Source organism: Phocoena sinus, chromosome 7 (genome assembly GCF_008692025.1).
Source record: "Phocoena sinus isolate mPhoSin1 chromosome 7, mPhoSin1.pri, whole genome shotgun sequence".
Lineage (NCBI taxonomy): Eukaryota > Metazoa > Chordata > Mammalia > Artiodactyla > Phocoenidae > Phocoena > Phocoena sinus.
In genome coordinates this window covers 99213009-99228167 of record NC_045769.1, presented here as the reverse complement: position 1 = coordinate 99228167, position 15159 = coordinate 99213009, and positions in this window count along the sequence as shown.

Genomic DNA, 15159 nt, shown 5'->3' with positions numbered 1-15159 from the left:
AGGCATGGCTCAGTTCCATGACATTATCTCTGGTTCTCCCATCTGTTAACCAGGAAAACAAGGACTTGCCTTTTGAAGATGGAAAACCCAATGAGAATCTAAAATGTAGCCTGCTCCTCTTTCCCCTTTGATTTTGTTTGGGTTTCCACAGACAAAGTGTGGTATGACAAGGATTATCTAAAAACGATCCTTGGAGTTTACTCTGGGTTTTCCCAGACAAGGAGCCAGTGTGGACTCCTCTCCCGATGGGAGGGCCTACACTGAGATTCAGTTTCCTATAGCAGTAGTGCTCCTGGCCAAAGGAGCAACAAGTTCCCATGAGCCTGAGGTCACCTGGTGCTTGGCAGCTAGCTTCCTAGAATACGTCCTAAAAGAAAGGCTGGCACCTGTTTCTAGACTAGCCAGCATCCAAGTAGACTATCCTTCCCTCTGCTGACAAAGTGACTCTCTCAGTTACCTCTCAGTTACCTATAAAAAGGGGACGCAACAGGGGGCCATGTTCCTTCCCTGGAAGACAAAATTACCATGAGCCCAGCAAACCTTCCCATGACAGAAAGGAGCATCAGGGGACCTGTGCCTTCTCTTGCCAACCCTAGTAGTTTATCTCTGCTGGGCTTTCTCATATACCTACAGTCAGCTGGAAGCTGGGTGATCTAGGATGGCCTTTCTCACACGTCTGGAAGTTGGCCGCCTTTTGAATGGAGCGCCTCAGTTCTCTTCCACATGACCTTTCATCCTCCACTGAGCTAGTGCATTAGTGTTCTAGGGCTGCCCTAACAAAATACCACAGACCGGGGGGCTAAAACAACAGAAATCTATCTCCTCACATTTCTGGAGGTTAGAGGTTCCAGCTCAAAGTGTCAGCAGGGTTGATGTCTTCTGAGGGTCTCTCTCCTCAGCTCATAGATGGCCATCTTCTCCTTGTGTCTTCACATGGTCTTCCCTCTGTGTGTGTCTGTGTCCTAATCTACTCTTCTTATAAGGACACAAGTAATATTGAATTAGAGCCCACCGTACTGACTTCATTTAGCCTTAACTACCTCTTTAAAGGCTCTATCTCCAAACAGAGTCATATTCTGAAAGACTGGAGGTTAGGACTTTGACATCTGAACAGGGGGAGGGGCGTACAATTTATCCCATAACAGCTCCCATGGGCTCATTCATATGGTGGTCTCAAGGTTCCAAGCACAGCAAGGAAAAAGTCCCAATATACAAGTGCTTTTTAAACTTCTGCTTATGTGGTACTTGCTTAAGTTTTATTGGCCAAAGGCCAGAGTCAAGGTAGGGTGGCACTAGCAAAGGACGTGGAGAGAGAGAGAGGAATAATTTGTGACCATTTTTGCGGTTTACCACATGTTATGATGGAAATAGACGAGAACTGGCTCACTCTTGCTTGTAGAGAACTTTACCCTGGTAGGGGGAGAGTTCAGATACGCCTTTCTAGAAAAAGAACTTCCCGTATAATGAAATTCATACTGTGGGCTATGACATATGGCAGTGTCAATATGAACAAGTCATGCAATTTCCTTATAAAAACAGAAAACCAATCCCCACCCTTCCCTCTCTCACACAGACCTTATGAGATCAGATGTGAGAACACGTTGGAAAAAATGTTCTCTATTGGTCTCCTTAAGTGACATGTGTATTATACTGACCAAATCTGAGATATCTTAATTCAAATAACGTGGATATTTGGAATTGATATCAAGTCACTTAATAAAGATATGTTGCCTTGGGTGTTGCCCTATCCCTAGAGTTTTCCCAAACATTGCTTTTTAACAAGACACTTCAGAATGCAGGCTGAGCCATGACATTGTGACTCTCACTGCTAAGTCTCTGTCAGGCTAAGCTCTCTGTCCAGTGGTCAGTAAATAGCATAAGATTTGCACAGTTCATTTACTCCAAGTCAATTTGAGTGGTGTCAGAATCATTAGAGGTTCCAAGAACCAATGAGCACAGGAAATGAGTTTTTGTAATAAATGTTTCACAGGAAAGAACAAGGTCAGACCACATCCAACCCATCCTTTTAAGACACGGCACAAGTTCTTCCTATTCTGTGATACTTTTTCAGATCATCCCTGCCCACAGAGATCTCTCCTTCTGAGTGTCAGTCATGCTTTATTGAATCGACTAGACTTAATAGGAAGCAAGCAAAAACTGATTTTATTTTTCTCACCTTTCCCCATAAGTTTGAGTTAGCACCATCATTCCTTGCTACCCCTTTTGATAAAATTTTGGGCAGATTCCCTTCACTTTGGCCACTTTTAGATATAAAAGTGTCCAATGGAAACTAATATTAGCAGAATATTAGTCCAGTCCCAGCTTATAGACACACATCTGTAACACTGGGCAACGTAATAGCCAAACTTTTATTTAATTAAACCTTCTTCTGTCCCCCATGTGACACCTGCCTCAGGCTTGGAAACCTGCAGGGGAGGAGAAGCAGTGGTCACCTTCTCCATCCCCCTCTCTTCTCTGCCCCATCTCCACTGCCACTCACTAGCTGCCAGCAGAGCTGAGATCTGGACATGGTGGTCTCCTGCCATTGCACATGTCCAAAGTGGACTCTTCCTCTTCCGATGTGCTTTTGCTAGTTTCTGGGGATTTTCAACTTTTGACTCTGGTTGTGTTGCCTTGTGTAATGCTTCTCCTTTGGCTAAGTACTTCTGACTCCCACTTCTGTCTCCAGGGATTCACCTCTCAGTAAGGGTTACATCAGCTCTCCATATCTTCCTAGGCAGGAACCCAAAGAGATGCACCCAAGCCATCTCCCTTCTATAAGCCCACATCTACCCAGAAAATATGCTCCTTTATCCCATTGTCAGCAGAGGTCAGTCACTCTCCACACAGCCATCTCTTTCTGGATTCTGCTGTCCCCGGGCTGTTGGCCAGTCACAGCCTCAGCTACCTGCCTTCCTTCACTTTAAGCCAGAATCAGATATCAGTCTCAGAGTCTCTCAAACTCTAAGGAACGCAGCCAGTCTTTCTGAATACTCTCTTGAAACGCCCTTTCATTTGGCTTAACATCAATGAAAAGTCCTGATGAAGGTGGAAGAAATGCTTAGAACCCTCTCAGGTCCTTCCAAAGAATTCTCTTCTTTCAGTGCTTTGATCTCTCCTCCCCTGTTTACACTGGATGCGGAAGATGGGCTAATGAGGACAGACCAGTTCACCATCTCTTCACATGCTCTGCCAGGGTCTTGTCCGGCACGTTGCCCACCTGATGAGTATAGATACTTGGCACCAGTCAATTTGTTCTCAGCCTTTGGAATCATCACCAAAAAATCTGAGACAAGAGTAGCAGTAACATCTAACAACTTGTTACTCTTCTATATGTATCGTCCGTAACAAAATTGCCTTATTTTACTGAGTACAACTCTAAGACTAGCCATATTTAAACCTTGGGAAAATGAGAGTTTGGAGAAAATGAAACAAATAAAGAAGAGAATATAATGTGTATTCTTGAGGTCCTCACGCACTAGTGGAGATTATAGTAGAAACTTTTTGTAATTATCTATCCATTCCATTGGCCTGACGTCCCAGTTCTTTGGAAGTTCACCCCCATTCCCCTTGATGGACCCCAACAGCCATGTTTGTATGGTAATGCCACTCGTTAGCCATGGCCCACTGGACCCACGGCTGACATCTTCCTCAAGACAGGCCAATTATATTACTCTCCTGGGAATTAAGAATTAGACTGAAAATCACATCAGACTCTGTATCTGGAAGGGTAGGCATTTTCTACCTTGTACAATAGAGAAGACAAAGTCAATCTGCAGAGAAAGAGAAAGAAAGGGGTAGACATACAAAGATAAACAGAAATAAGGGGCAGAGAGACAGTCTGTGGACCTGATTCCTAGTACCTTCCAATTGGTCGCCTCTATCCCTGCCCTTGGGGTTATGAGACTGTCTGCATCCATATACAAATTTTCTTTTTTGTTCTCTTTTTGTTTAAGTTAACTAGAATTAGTTTCTCTTTCTGCAATCCTTAATATCCTAAGAAATAAATAGAAACAATGCATACATAAAAGGGAGTTGAGAACAAGGCAACAGCATATAGGTAAATGCAGTTGATTTGCAAAGGCATCACAGAGACTTAGTATTTGAGGTAATCCTCAGAAGATGAGTAGAAATGCTAAGAGAAGAATGGGAAATGTTCCAGGTAGAGAAAATGGTATGAGCAAAGGCAAGGAGGTGGAGATATTAAACATTTAACTGAGGGCCCTAATGTGTCAAGAGGAGTTACTAGAAGGAAAATTAGATAAATAGGTAAGGGTCAGATTTTAGAGAATCTTGAAAGCCATACAAAAGAAGCTGAGAAATTCTTGAAGACGTTTTATCTGGGGTAACATCATAGGATCTGTGCTATCAAAGCTAATTATTAGAATAGTGCTTTGGACAAATTAGAAGGTACAGAAACTGGATACAGGGAAAGCAGATACAAAGTGATTGCAATAACGTGAGAAAGGGTAATGAGGGGCCACTCTGGGACAGTGGACATTGGAATAGGAAGGGCGAAAGGCCAGTCTGACATTTTAGTGCTGAAATCAGAGTAGGGAGTGATGGTTCCATGGCAAAAACAAACCCAGATCTAAAGAGTGCTAAATATGGCCATGTCCTCACTCATTTAATGGGTAGCTACTGCCCTGGTCCACTGCCAGTGGATGAGATGGATACATACAGAGGCAGACACGTGCTGTTTCCCAACTAGCAGCATCTTCCCCCTGCTTTGGGTATTAGCACTCCAGTTTCCTTTGAGAAAGTGGGTCAGGAACTCCCCTAAATACACACGGCTCCATGTCACCGCAAAACTTCTGATGTGAGGCAGGCATCAGTGTCTCTGTGACGTCTTTGTCATGGGAAGAGATAAATAATATATATAATAGAGAGAGATAAATAGAGAGAGAGTATCAGACTCTGTAGCTCTCAACGCTAGGATTAGAGAGCCAGGCTTATAAGACACCCACCCCAGACTCACCTACTGTGTGATTCCCACCCCAAATCAGACGTGCTTGGTGGGAAGGAGGTTCTGTGGGTATCAAACACCTGCCATAACATTAGTCTTTCAAAGACCTCTCTTCCTATACTTGGCCCTTAACAGAGTCTATGATGTTAGACTTCCTAGGATTGAACGTTGGCTCTCCCACTTACCAACTGTGCAACCTTGGGCAAGGTAATTAACCTCATCACAACTCCTTTTCATCTGTTAAGTGGGGATGACAATAGTCATCCCTGATAAGGATGGTGTGAAGACTAAATACCTTAAGCCTCACAAAGTGCTTAGGACAGTGTCAGGTGCATAGGGAGGTCTCAAAAAATGTTAGCTGATACTATCAGAAGCACTTGAACATGTTAGCTAGTTATTGTCCTAAAGAGTCCCTCAGGGAACTTCCCTGGTGGCACAGTGGTTAATAATCTGCCTGCCATGAACCGGGGACCTTCAAGATGGCAGAGGAATAAGACGTGGAGATCACCTTCCTCCCCACAGATACACCAGAAAAACATCTACATGTGGAATGACTCCTACAGAACACCTACTGAACGCTGGCAGAAGACCTCAGACCTCCCAAAAGGCAAGAAACCCCCCACGTACCTGGGTAGGGCAAAAGAAAAAAGAATAAACAGGGACAAAAGGATAGGGACAGGACGTGCATCTCTGGGAAGGAGCTGTGAAGGAGGAAAGGTTTCCACACACTAGGAAGCCCCTTCACTGGTAGAGACAGGGGGCGGGGATGTGGCGGGGGGGGGGGGGGGCTTCAGAGCCGCAGAGGAGAGCGCAGCAACAGGGGTGCGGAGGGCAAAGCGGAGAGATTCCCACACAGAGGATCGGTGCCGACCAGCACTCACCAGCCCGAGATGCTTGTCTGCTCACCCGCCGGGGTGGGCGGGGGCTGGGAGCTGAGGCTCGGGCTGGATCCTAGGGAGAGGACTGGGGTTGGCAGTGTGAACACAGCCTGAAGCGGCTAGTGCGTCACGGCTAGCTGGGAGGGAGTCCGGGAAAAAGTCTGGAGCTGCTGAAGAGGCAAGAGACCATTGTTTCGGGGTGCACGAGGAGAGGGGATTCAGAGCACCGCCTAAATGAGCTCCAGAGATGGGCGCGAGCCGTGGTTATCAGCGCAGACACCAGAGACGGGCACGAAACGTAAAGGCTGCTACTGCCGCCACCAAGAAGCCTGTGTGCGAGCACAGGTCACTATCCATACCTCCCCTCCCAGGAGCCTGTGGAGTCTGCCACTGCCAGGGTGAGCCAGAGCCCCCGAATCAGCTGCTCCTTTAACCCCGTCCTGTCTCAACAAAGAACCGATGCCCTCAGGCGCCCTACACGCAGAGGCGGGTCCAAATCCAAACCTGACGCCCAGTAGCTGTGCCAACAAAGAAGAGAAGGGAAATCTCTCCCAGCAGCCTCAGGAGCAGGAGATGAAATCTACACAAGCAACCTGATGTACCTGCATCTGTGGAATACCTGAAGAGATAACGAATCATCCCAAAAATGAGGCGATGGACTTTGGGAGCAACTGTAGACTTGGGGTTTGCATTCTGCACCGAATTTCTTCCTGGTTTTATGCTTATCTCAGTCTAGTATTTAGAGTTTATTATCATTGGTATATTTGTTTATTGATTTGGTTGCTCTCTTCCTTTTTTATTATATATATATATTCTTTTTCTCTTTTTGTAAGTGTGTATGTGTATGCTTCTTTGTGTGATTTTCTCTGTATAGCTTTGCTTTTACAATTTGTCCTATGGTTCTGTCTGTTTTTTGTTTTGTTTGTTTTTTGTATAGTATTTAACGCTTGTTATCATTGGTGCATTTATTTTTTTGTTTGGTTGCTCTCTTCTTTCTTTTTCTTTTTATTACTTTTTTATTTTTAATTTTTTTTATTTTAATAACTATTTACTGTTTTCTTTTCTTTCTTTCTTTCTTCCTTCCTTCCTTCCTCCCTCCCTCCCTCTCTCTCTCTCTCTCTCCCTTTCTCTCTTTCTTTTTCTCCCTTTTCTTCTGAACCGTGTGGCTGACAGGGTCTTGGTGCTCCGGCCAGGTGTCGGGCCTGACCCTCTGAGGTGGGAGAGCCGAGTTCAGGACATTGGTCCACCAGACCTCCTGGCCCCATGTAATATCAAACAGTGAAACCTCTCCCAGATATCTAAATCTCAATGCAAAGACTGAGCTTCACTCAACAACCAGCAAACTACAGTGCTGGACACCCTATGCCAAACAACTAGCAAGACAGGAACACAAACCCACCCATTAGCAGAGAGGCTGCCTAAAATCATAATAATTTCACGGACACCCCAAAACACACCACCGGACTCAGTCCACCCACCAGAGAGACATGATCCAGCCTCATCCACCAGAACACAGGCACTAGTCCCCTCCACCAAGAAGCCTACATAACCCACTGAATTAAACTTACTCACAGAGGGCAGACACCAAAAACAGGGAGAACTACCAACATGCAGCCTGCAAAAAGGAGACCCCAAACACAGTAAGTTAAACAAAATGAGAAGAAAGAGAAATACACAGCAAATGAAACAGCAAGGAAAAACCCATCAAACCAAAACAAATGAAAAGGAAATAGGCAGTCTACCTGAAAAAGAATTCAGAGTTATGATAGTAGAGATGATCCAAAATCTTGGAAATAGAATGGAGAAAATACAAGAAACGTTTAACAAGGACCTAGAAAAACTACAGAGCAAATAAACAATGATGAACAACACAGTAAATGAAACTAAAAATTCTCTAGAAGGAATCAACAGCAGAATAAATGAGGCAGAATAATGGATAAGTGACATGGAAGATAAAATAGTGGAAATAACTACCACAGAGCAGAATTTAAAAAAAGAATGAAAAGAATCGAGGACAGTCTCAGAGGCTGCTGGGACAACATTAAACACACCAACATTCGAATTATAGGTGTCCCAGAAGCAGAAGAGAAAAAGAAAGGGTCTGAGAAAATATTTGAAGAGATTATAGTTGAAAACTTCCCTAATATGGGAAAGGAAATATTCAATCAACTCCAGGAAGCTCAGAGAGTCCCATACAGGATAAATCCAAGGAGAAACATGCCAAGACACATATTAATCAAACTATCAAAAATTAAATACAGAGAAAACATATTAAATGCAGCAAGGGAAAAGCAACAAATGACATACAATGGAATCCCCATAAGGTTAACAGCTGATCTTTCAGCAGACACTCTGCAAGACAGAAGGGAGTGGCAGGACATATTTAAAGTGATGAAAGGGAAAAACCTACAACCAAGATTACTCTACCCAGCAAGGATCTCATTCAGATTTGATGGAGAAATTAAAACCTTTACAGATGAGTAACAGCTAAGAGAATTCAGAACCACCAAACCAGCTTTACAACAAATGCTAAAGGAACTTCTCTAGGCAGGAAACACAAGAGAAGGAAAAGACCTACAAAAGCTATCCCAAAACAATTGAGAAAATGGTAATAGGAACATACATATCGATAATTACCTTAAATGTAAATGGACTAATAATTACCTTAAATGTAAATGGACTAAATGCTCCAACCAAAAGATATAGAATGCCTGAAAGGACACAAAAACAAGACTCGTATATATGCTGTCTACAAGAGACCCACTTCACACCTAGGGACACATAAAGACCGAAAGTGATGGGATGGAAAAAGATATTCCATGCAAATGGAAATCAAAAAAAGCTGGAGTAGCAATTCTTATATCAGAAAAAATAGATGTAAAATAAAGACTATTATAAGAGACAAAGAAGGACACTACATAATGGACAAGGGATCAATGCAAGAAGAAGATATAACACTTGTAAATATTTATGCACCTAACATAGGAGCACCTCAATACATAAGGCAAATGCTAACAGCCATAAAAGTGAAAATCGACAGTAACACAATAATAGTAGAGGACTTTAATACCCCACTTTCACCAATGAACAGATCATCCAAAATGAAAATAAATAAGGACACAAAAGTTTTAAATGACATGGTAAACAAGATGGACTTAATTGATATTTATAGGACATTCCATCCAAAACAACAGAATACACTTTCTTCTCAAGTGCTCATGGAACATTCTCCAAGATAGATCATATCTCGGATCACAAATCAAACCTTGGTAAATTTAAGAAAATTGAAATTGTATCAAGTATCTTTTCCAACCACAACACTAGAAGACTAGGTATCAATTACAGGAAAAAATCTGGAAAAAAATAAAAACACATGGTGGCTAAACAAGACCCTACTAAATAACCACAAGATTACTGAAGAAATCAAAGAGCAAATCAAAAAATACCTAGAAACAAATGACAATGAAAACATGACAACCCAAAACCTATGGGATGCAGCAAAAGCAGTTCTAAGAGGGAAGTTTATAGCAATACAATCCTACCTCAAGAAACAAGAAATATCTCAAACAACCTAACCTTACACCTAAGGCAATTAGAGAAAGAAGTACAAAAAAACTCCAATGTTAGCAGAAGGAAAGAAATCATAAAGATCAGATCAGAAATAAATGAAAAAGAAATGAAGGAAACCATAGCAAAGATCAATAAAACTAAAAGCTTGCTCTTTGAGAAGATGAAAAATTTTGATAAACCATTAGCCAGAGTCTTCAAGAAAAAAAGGGAGAAGACTCAAATCAGTAGAATTAGAAATGAAAAAAGAGAAGTAACAACAGACACTGCAGAAATACAAAGGGTCATGAGAGATTACTACAAGCAACTATATGCCAACAAAATGGACAACCTGGAAGAAATGGACAAATTTTTAGAAAAGCACAACTGTTGGAGACTGAACCAGGAAGAAATAGAAAATATAAACAGATCAATCACAGGCACTGAAATTGAAACTTTGATTACAAATCTTCCAACCAACAGAAGCCCAGGACCAGAAGGCTTCACAGGTGAATTCTATCAAACATTTAGAGAAGGATAACTCTTATGCTTCTCAAACTGTTCCAAAATATAGCAGAGGAAGGAACAGTCCCAAACTCATTCTACGAGGCCACCATCACCCTGATACCAAAAACAGACAAAGATGTCACAAAAAAAAGAAAATACAGGTCAATATCACTGATGAACATAGATGCAAAAATCCTCAACAAAATACTAGCAAACAGAATCCAACAGCACATTAAAAGGATCATACACCAGGATCAAGTGGGATTTATCCCAGGAATGCAAGGATTCTTCAATATATGCAAATCAATCAATGTGATACACCATACTGACAAATTGAAGGAGAAAAACCATATGATCATCTCAATAGATGCAGAAGAAGCTTTCGACAGAATTAAACACGCATTTATGATAAAAACCATCCAGAAAGTAGGCATAGAGGGAAGTTACCTCAACATAATAAAGGCCATATATCTCAAACTCACAGCCAACATAGTCCTCAATGGTGAAAAACTGAAACCATTTCCACGAAGATCAGGAACAAGACAAGGTTCCCCACTATCCGCACTACCATTCAATATAGTTTGGAAAGTTTTACCAACAGCAATCAGAGAAGAAAAATAAATAAAAGGAATCCAAATAAGAAAAGAAGAAGTAAAACTGTCACTGTTTGCAGATGACATGACACTACACATAGAGAATCCTAAACATGCTACCAGAAAACTACTAGAGCTAATCAATGAATTTGGTAAAGCAACAGGATACAAAATTAATGCACAGAAATCTCTTGCATTCCTATACATTAGTGATGAAAAATCTGAAAGAAAAATTAAGGAAACACTCTCATTTACCACTGCAACAAAAAGAATAAAACACCTAGGAATAAACCTACCTAAGGAGACAAAGACCTGTACTCAGAAAACTATAAGACACTGATGAAAGAAATTAAAGATGATACAGACAGATGGAGAGATATACCATGTTCTTGGACTGGAAGAATCAACATTGTGAAAATGACTATATTACCCAAAGCAATCTACAGATTCAGTGCAATCCCTATCAAACTACCAATGGCATTTTTCACAGAACTAGAACAAAAAATTTCACAAACTGTATGGAAACACAAAAGACCCCGAATAGCCAAGCAATCTTGAGAAAGAAAAACGGAGCTGGAGGAATCAGACTTCCTGACTTCAGACTATACTACAAAGCTACAGTAATGAAGCCAGTATCGTACTGGCACAAAAACAGAAATATAGATGAATGGAACAGGATAGAAAGCCCAGGGATAAACCGACGCACATACGGTCACCTTATCTTTGATAAAGGAGGCAAGAGTATACAATGTAGAAAAGACAGCCTCTTCAATAAGTGGTGCTGGGAAAACTGGACAGCTACATGTAAAAGAATAAAATTAGAACACCCCCTAACACCATACACAAAAATAAACTCAAAATGGATTAAAGACCTAAATGTAAGGCCAGGGGCTTCACTGGTGGCGCCGTGGTTGGGAATCCACCTGCCAATGCAGGGGACATGGGTTCGAGCCCTGGTCCAGGAGGATCCCACATGCCGCGGAGCAACTGGACCCTTGCGCCACAACCACTGAGCCTGTGCTCTAGAGCCCGCGACCCACAACTACTGAGCCCATGTGACACAACTACTGAAGCCTGTGCACCTAGAACCCATGCTCCACAACCAAGAGAAGCCACCTTAATGAGAGGGCTGCTCACCGTAATGAAGAGTGGCCCCTGCTTGCTGCAACTAAAAAGAAAGCCTGCGCAGCAACGAAGACCCAAAGCAGCCAAAAATTAATTAATTAATTAATTAATTAAAATAAATAAATGTAAGGCCAGACACTATAAAACTTTTAGAGGAAAACACAGGCAGAACACTCTATGACATAAATCACAGCAAGATCCTTTTTGACCCACCTCCTAGGGAAATAAAAACAAAAATAAACGAATGGGACATAATGAAACTTAAAAGCTTCTGCACAGCAAAGGAAACCATAAAGAAGTCAAAAAGACAACGTTGAAAATGGGAGAAAATATTTGCAAATGAAGCAACTGACAAAGTATTGATCTCCAAAATACACAAGCAGTTCATGCAACTCAATATCAAAAAACAAACAACCCAATCAAAAAATGGGCAGAAGACCTAAACAGACATTTCTCTAAAGAAGACGTACAGATTGCCAACAAACAAAGGATACTCAACATCACTAATCGTTAGAGAAATGCAAGTCAAAACTACAATGAGGTATCACCTCACACCGGTCAGAATGGCTATCATCAAAAAATCTACAAACAATAAATCCTGGAGAGGGTGTGGAGAAAAGGGAAGCCTCTTGCACTGTTGGTGGGAATGTAAATTGATACAGCCACTATGGAGAACAGTATGGCGGTTCCTTAAAAAACTAAAAATAGAACTACCATACGACCCAGCAATCCCACTATTGGGCATATACCCTGAGAAAACCATAGTTCAAAAAGAGTCAGGTACCACGATATTCTTTGCAGCACTATTTACAATAGCCAGGACATGGAAGCAACCTAAATGTACATCGAAAGATAAATGGATAAAGACAATGTGGTACATATATACAATGGAACTATTACTCAGCCATAAAAAGAAACGAAATTGAGTTATTTGTAGTGAGGTGGATAGACCTAGAGACTGTCATACCGCGTGAAGTTAGAGAGAGAAAAACAAATACCGTATGCTAACACAAATATATGGAATCTAAAAAAAAATTAAAAGGTTCTGAAAAACCTAGGGGCAGGACAGAAATAAAGACACAGACATAGAGAATCGACTTGAGGACATGGGGAGAGGGAAGGGTAAGCTGGGACGAAGTGAGAGAGTGGAATGGACATGCATACAGTACCAAATGTAAAATAGATAGGTAGTGGGAAGCAGCCACATAGCACAGGGAGATCAGCTCGGTGCTTTGTGTCCACCTAGAGGGGTGGGATAGAGAGGGTGGGAGGGAGACGCAAGAGGTAGGAGATATGGGGATACATGTATATGTATAGCTGATTCACTTTGTTACACAACAGAAACTAACACACCATTGTAAAGCAATTATACTCCAATAAGACATAAAAAAAGAAAAGAATCTGCCTACCAATGCAGGGTACACGGGTTCGATCCCTGGTCCTGGAAGATCCCACATGCTGTGGGACAACTAAGCCCATGAGCCACAACTACTGAGCCTGCACCGTAGAGCTCGCGTGCCACAACTACTGAGCCTGTGTGCCGCAACAACTGAGCCCACGTGCTACAACTACTGAAGCCCTTGCGCTCTAGGGTCCATGCTGCGCAACGAGAGAAGCCACCGCAATGAGAAGCCCGCACACCACAACGAAGAGCAGCCCCCACTCGCTGCAACTAGAGAAAGCCCACACGCAGTAACAAAGACCCAACGCAGCCAAAAAAAAAATTAATTAAATTAAATTTTAAAAAAAGGGAAAAAGGAATGTCTCAGCCTCCCATTGCACAAAGTTGAGATAGCTGCATCTGGCACATTTTCTCTACATTTCTCATAAACAAGCCTGCCCACAAAGTAATTTTATGCGTCTACTTAAGGGTGTACTTTACAGCAAACTCATCCTGGTGGGCTTGTTCCAATGATGCAACTAAATTTGCAGTCAGAAGTTTCACCAGGATTATACTAAGTTTCTATGGTGAATGAAGTCTTTGGTAATACCTGCCCCCAATTTTTTCATAATAAATAATACAGACCTTTGGGACTAAACCATGTACTTTTGCCATCATTTGCAACATCTGCATCTCTTTTTTCTTTTAAGTAAAAATCGACTGTCTCAGGTTTGAATAACACATACCCCCATGCTGGCACTGCATCCCCCCTGCCTGCCAATCACCCATCACCAATCTTATCTGCCAAGTTCAGATGCAGCCCCAGACCTTCTTCAGCCCAGAAGAAGACAGCCACCACGGCCCTTCAAAGATAATAGGAAATAAGATCCATTTGCCATTTACGGTGATTTTGTGAGGATCTAAAACTTGTTACTCTCTCAACAGAATGGTGACTCTGTCTGCCCAACCACTTTTAATCAACCTTGCGGAATTTCCATAATACTAAGAATCAATGCTGTCGCCATTTGCCAGGTAATTTGATTCTCAAAGGACTGGATATTGAGACAGCCACTCTAACGAACAAGTTAACCAGATGATTTCCTAGGGTCTCTAGGTTCTCCTAGGTCATGAGAAAGCCAAGAACTTGGACTTACCCATCATAGTGCGAGGAGTTCATGGTAGAAGCCCTGGCTCCAAGTCCCAGGTCCAATACTAATTTGCCATGAAACACATGGACAATCATACTTGTGCTATTGACCGACTTCTAGAGGGTTCTTGCAATGAGCGGGGTGATCATTCATATTTGTGCACATGCTTTGAGTAATCTCAGGTGATCTGCTGCCACAGTATAGATCTCCGAACACCCACAGAAATGCCTTTGGTAAGATATGCCTCAGGTAAAGGCCTGAAATACGAGGCATCCACTCAAGTGCTGTCATTCATATGTAAATACAATGCTCACTAATGACTAAATGCCCCTTTTAAAGGACCTTGGGGATAAATTCCACTGTGAACTTAGTCCCAAAGAGAATTTATCATTGATCAAAATTTTGTAGGATTTCTTTTATCTTATGAGGAAAATTATGCAACTTTATTTCACTTTTTGGAGCCAAGATCCATGAAAAAAAAAAAACTGTTAAATTAGCACATCCTAGGTGCCTGGGAACATCTATTCTTGTTGTTCCTTTCAAAACATGAGTGCTACTGTTATTTTTAATTTGACTCTTCTATGTTAGATTCAAGTTTATATGAAAGCTCACATTCTTTCACAAGAAATAAGGATATATTTTTATTAAAGAATAAAAACTAAGGAGATGTCAGTGATGAGTGACTGAAAATACTGCCGTCATCCCCCCTAGAGATCTTTCAGAAGAAAAAACACCTGTCCTGCAGTCATTTACCTACAGGGACTTTACCTAGGGGGATCTCTTTCAACACTCAGATTCTCTGATTTCATCTGCACCTGAGTCATTGTGGTAACTTTAAGATTACTCGGGACAAATAAGCCCAGTAGGGGCTTAAGCCCACAGCCCTAGATTCCAGCAGGTTCCCCCGTGGAGATTAGTGGGAAGGGCCCAAGGCCAGCTCATTGCCCAGTCCCTGGAGCTGAGGACAATTGGAGCAGGGGATCCCAGGGCCTACAGCAGCATTCTCTTCCTCCAG